Source organism: Rhyacophila brunnea, unplaced genomic scaffold (assembly GCF_057557595.1).
Source record: "Rhyacophila brunnea isolate RB1 unplaced genomic scaffold, BYU_Rbru_1.0 scaffold_7, whole genome shotgun sequence".
NCBI classification, from domain to species: domain Eukaryota; kingdom Metazoa; phylum Arthropoda; class Insecta; order Trichoptera; family Rhyacophilidae; genus Rhyacophila; species Rhyacophila brunnea.
Genome location: NW_028233339.1, coordinates 9,408,003 through 9,413,207, shown reverse-complemented (window position 1 = coordinate 9,413,207; position 5,205 = coordinate 9,408,003).

Below are 5,205 nucleotides of genomic sequence, written 5' to 3'. Positions count from 1 at the left end.
ACTATAAAAATTTGCATTTTATTAAATTAAAATAATAATAAATAGTGCACACTAAATTTTGTCATACTAATTTATTTTCATTGAACTAAGAATGCAAATTGCAGATGGGACTGGTTAGTTTTTAAAATTCATTTAAACCCTGCCCAACCAAACCATCATAGTGGAGGTTATGCTGTGGAGATATGAAAAAAATTGTGTGTCCGTTATACTATATTGTTTTCATTGAATTGCAGATGTAATTGGTAATATTTTGAGTACATTCAGAGAGTTTTGCAATTCTTACTTTTAATAACTTGCTTGAGTCATAAACCAAAACTGCAGTCAAATTCATGGTCCACGCTTGCAGCTACTAGTAACATATCAAGAAAAGCTGCTTCAAAGAAATTAATCTGTACTACAACAGAGTATTCGAGTACATAAAGGTGCTAGGACATTTCTGCAGGAATGTGATGGTAGTATCGACGTTCAGCAGAATAACTTGTCCTTTTAAACATATTTTTTGTCTATTTTTGTGCGTGACTATGTGAATTAGCAATCGTTACATTATTACTCATGTGGCTAATCAACGGTTTGGGAACAAAGTTTTTGTTAACTCTCAATATCGAGACATTTACATTCACAGCTGTTTCAGGCTGGCTTTCAGAATGGATGACATAACGAAGTGCGCATATCTGTTTGAAATAGCGAAACACGATGACGAGCCTCCAAATCCGCGGCTAGCTCCGAGGGTTGGAAGTGGCAAGGCCAAGGTCTTGCAGTAGGTGGTGACCACTCAAGTCACCGAAATAAAAAGTCGAAGTAAAGTAATAGGTCCATATATTATTCACAAACACATGAATTTCACAAAGTTTATATTTAGTTATAGTTCAAAAAGTTAATATGGTTCACAGATTATAGTTCAATAGAAAGTTATATATATAGTTCGCAGAATTATTAGTACACGATTACACAGTTGCACATCAATGTCAAAGTACATTGAAGTTCACAAAACTTAAAATCAAAAATTCACAATTATTCAAACGAATACACGGGGCACGAATGCGCGAAGAGAGACGCCGCTACGAATAGACTATAGAGCCGATGCTCGAATGAAATAAAAGTTTGAAAAATTTCGGGGCCTCCGTTGAAGAACCGCTGTACGAAAACTAAACTTCGCGTTCAAAATGTTTAAGTACCAGGTAGGTATTTATCTCAAAAAAATTTCGCGATCGCGCTAAGTCCGGTTTAGGTATTTATAATTATTTTTCTCGTTTGAAAACGGCAGAGTCCACTTTAGGTATAAACCCGAAGTAGGTAAAGGGGGAGATGGGCGGGCCACTTTCTTCTTCTTTGCCCATATCCGCCCCTTAGCTGGAGCATATGGACACCACGCGGCGCCTCCAAGAATCCCTGTCGCTCGCCAGTCTTCTTGCTTCGTTCCAGGTCAAACCAGCATCCCGTAGCTCCGCCGTATACACTCTGCAGATTGTATTTAGCGGCCTTCCAGGACGCCGGAATCCGGTCGGCTTGAAGAACAGGCAAGCCAGGTTAAAGTTCTCTTCTGGCATCCGCAGCACGTGGCCGAGCCAGGTCCAACGTCGCCTCTTCACTTTCAGTGTGATGAGAGGCTGCTTGGTACGTTCTCTTATCTCCTCGTTGCTCCTAAAGTCATACCACCGCACACCCAGTATTCGTTGCAAACATCTGTTTTCGAAGCTCAGTATACGGTTGCTCTGAGCCTTCATAAGGTGCCATGATTCCCTACCGTAAAGCAGCACCGTCAGAATGCAAGCGTCGAATAGGCGGCATTTGGTTTTGACCGAGTACAATCGTGAGTCCCAGACATTTCGCATCGAGTTGAATGTTGCTCCAGCCATTCCCATTCGGATAGCGAGCTCTTTCTGCAAAATGCCATCTCCCGTGATGTGTACCCCCAGATACTTGAAGCTGTCGACGCTCTCGATGCTTTGTCCATCGCTAATCAGAGGGAAATCTGGATCAGGACAGGTGCTATTGCACAAGACGTTGGTTTTCTTCGCGTTGATTTTCAAACCAACGCGAGAGGAGTTGTTATGCAACCTGTCGATTGTCTCTTGAATGCCCTTGATTGAGTTGTCGAATAGGACAGCATCATCGGCGTATTCCAGGTCGCATAGCTTCACCGTGGGGGTAACAGGTATGCCTCGGTCAGGTGGTATTGACTTCCGTAGTATGAAGTCAAAGAGAATGATAAAGAGAAACGGTGCAAGGACACAACCCTGTCTGACTCCGGTCGTGACCCCGAACCATTCCGTGACAGTGTCTCCAATTCTGACACAGCATTCGCTATTCTCGTGCAGGCTTTTGATTATGGCAATGATCTTGGGAGGGATCCCGTATGCTCCCAGTATCATCCAGAGGGAGGGGCGGTGCGGACTGTCGAAAGCCTTCTCATAATCCACAAAGCAGCAAGCCATCGGACTGTTCAACTCATGGCTCTGCTGGAGAAGACATCGAAGGTTGTGGATTTGGTCTGCACACGCTCGACCAGGTAGAAACCCGGCTTGGTTTTTCCTGAGGACGTGCATTATTGGGTCCCTTATTCTCATCAAAATGATGTTTGCCAAAATCTTTCCCGGAACACTGAGTAGCGTAATGCCTCGGTAATTGTCGCAGCTTAGAGGGTCACCTTTTTAAGAAGTGTGATGATTTCACCGTTCACCCAGTCCCTTGGGCAGCGCTCTTCTTCCCACACCTTTGTCATCAGATGAAACATAGGGTGCAAGATTGCGCTCAAGCTGTACTTGAGGAATTCAGGATGAATCCCGTCTCCCCCCGGTGCCTTTCTGTTCTTGAGCCTTTTCACAGCCGATTTTATCTCGGTGTGCGTGGGCGGGCAATCGGAAATGTCGGTCGCTCGGGGAATGTCCAAAAGTAAAGCTTCCGCAGATATGTCAAAGGGATTCAAAGGGGGTGGGCGGTTCAGCACTCCGCAGAAATGATTCTTCCAAATCTTCTTGACGCATTCTGCGTCAGACTCTATTGCTCCACTGGGACCACGAATGGCTCCGGGAGTCGGTGGTCGCCTGCCGCAGACTTCACGGATGATTCGGAAGAGTTTCCTGGTGTCATTTCTGCCTGCTGCCTCCTCTGCCGCTTCATAAAATTGCGCTTGTCCAACCGCACGGATCGTTTGACTACCCTGTCTTGGGTCTGGTAGTCAGTCCGGCGGTCCTCGGTTCGGTCGGGGTCTCTCTCCTCGTCTCTCAGGGCTTTCAGCCTGGCTCGTTCACCAATTTCAACCCACGTTTCATCAGACATCCACTGACATCCACTTTGGGCGGGCCACACTCCTGTGCAAACTTGCACAATATATGATTTTGTATGAAGCGGATCAAAGCGCACTCGGACGTGGAGACAACGCTGAGATGATAAAAATACTGGATAATGAATCTAAAAATCATGGGTTTTTATCTAAAAATGCAGATTTCATCCCCCAAGATCAGCGTTCCGACCGTCACAATTTTGCATAACGGTTTCATTACAAATTGCCGTTTACGCGGGATCGCGAAGTCAGAACACTTTCAAAACATTTGTACTTGGTGAAGGCGGGCGGCGGGCACCTATATGTCGGCATAGCATCTCATTGCGAGCCTGCTTTGGGGTACGTCCCCTAACAGTAATTGCAATTTGTTAAATGTATTGTTTTCTATTTCAATTAACCAAGCGAAAACTTCACGTACGGAGGTGTACGATACATCAAAATGTTCGTCTTCAAAAATGCTAGCATATGAGTTCACCCCACGTGACGTAAGTCTCGTCATGGCTGAGCGGCGCGAGTCGCAAGCTCGTACCTATAAGTGGGCCTCCCGCGCGCACCGTATACAGTAGCAATAAAGAATTTAATTATTAAATTATTAGACCCCTTAACCTAAGTACATGTATGTGTCTTATATCTAATTACCTTATAATTACTGAGTGAAAATTAATCCTAGTCCTTAGCGATATATGATTGGATAAATCGCTAACCCTTCTAGTTACGCGGGCTACGGAATAACTGAGGTCACCGCGATCCAGAGACGATCACATCATTACAAGTTTCAATCTGATCGGACACGTGTAACTCGAGTTATCGTTTAAGATTTGTTTGTATGAAAATATCGCGGCTTTCCGCGGTTCGTGCGTGAGGGATGGGCCATACGTGCAAGCGAGAAAACTGCCGCATTACCGGTTTGGAGACGCCGCTCTCAGAACTGCCTTAGCTCCAAATCGGAACCCGCGAGTTTTTCCGCCGTATTTAATACCACGGATGTCGCCTTCCCCGCGTATGAAATTTAGTATGAGAATGATGAAAAATAAAATTGGGAATACTGGGATACTATGTTGATGCTTTGTATGGGGCTTGGGCTCGGATTGATTTTCGGCTAATTTAATTGATGAAAATAATGATTAATTAATATCTAGCTTAACTCGCGGTTTAACTTATGCTAATTTTATGTTCTAATTATTATAATGATTTTATATATCAATGCCTGTCTACAATTCTACACACTGATAATACCTAATCTTTGCATTTAGATATTACATGGGTCGTTTCATATTAATTACATTGTTATCATTAATCGAAGTCCAATACATGATTAATCTACTCTTAACATTAATATACCTGTCAATTATTTATTTAACTATTGTTGAAATACCTATTACTAGCATCTTATTTATTCAAATTTAATCCTCGTGTGGTGTCTATTTGTCATGTTAATTCTCGATTATTATTATGTCGTGGTTATTTACATCCTTACCATTACTCTTCTTGGTCCTTATGACCGACTTACATCATCCACAGTTCACCCTGAGAAGTGGTGGGACCTGCCAGAGCAAACTGCGGGACTTAGACATTTATAACATATTGCTCTGCTTTGTCGAGGGTCGTAGTCACATAACCGGTGGCACATTGACTACTAGGATCAGAGCGAGCGGCTGGGTGGTACTACTCCTTATGGGAGCGCCCCCACAGGGGTCTGTAAATTGGGTGCACGTCAACGACTTACATAATTTGAGACTAAAAATAATATGTATACCACCGGGTGGCTGTGAGCTGTGCTTACCCTCACGCATCACCATGTGCACGCAAAATGAAAAGGTTTGAAAACCACGGAATTACACAATAACCGAATAACATTGTTTCTACTGTCAGTCATTCCTTTGTAGCAATACATACTTCATAAGGAAATGATAAGTCAAATA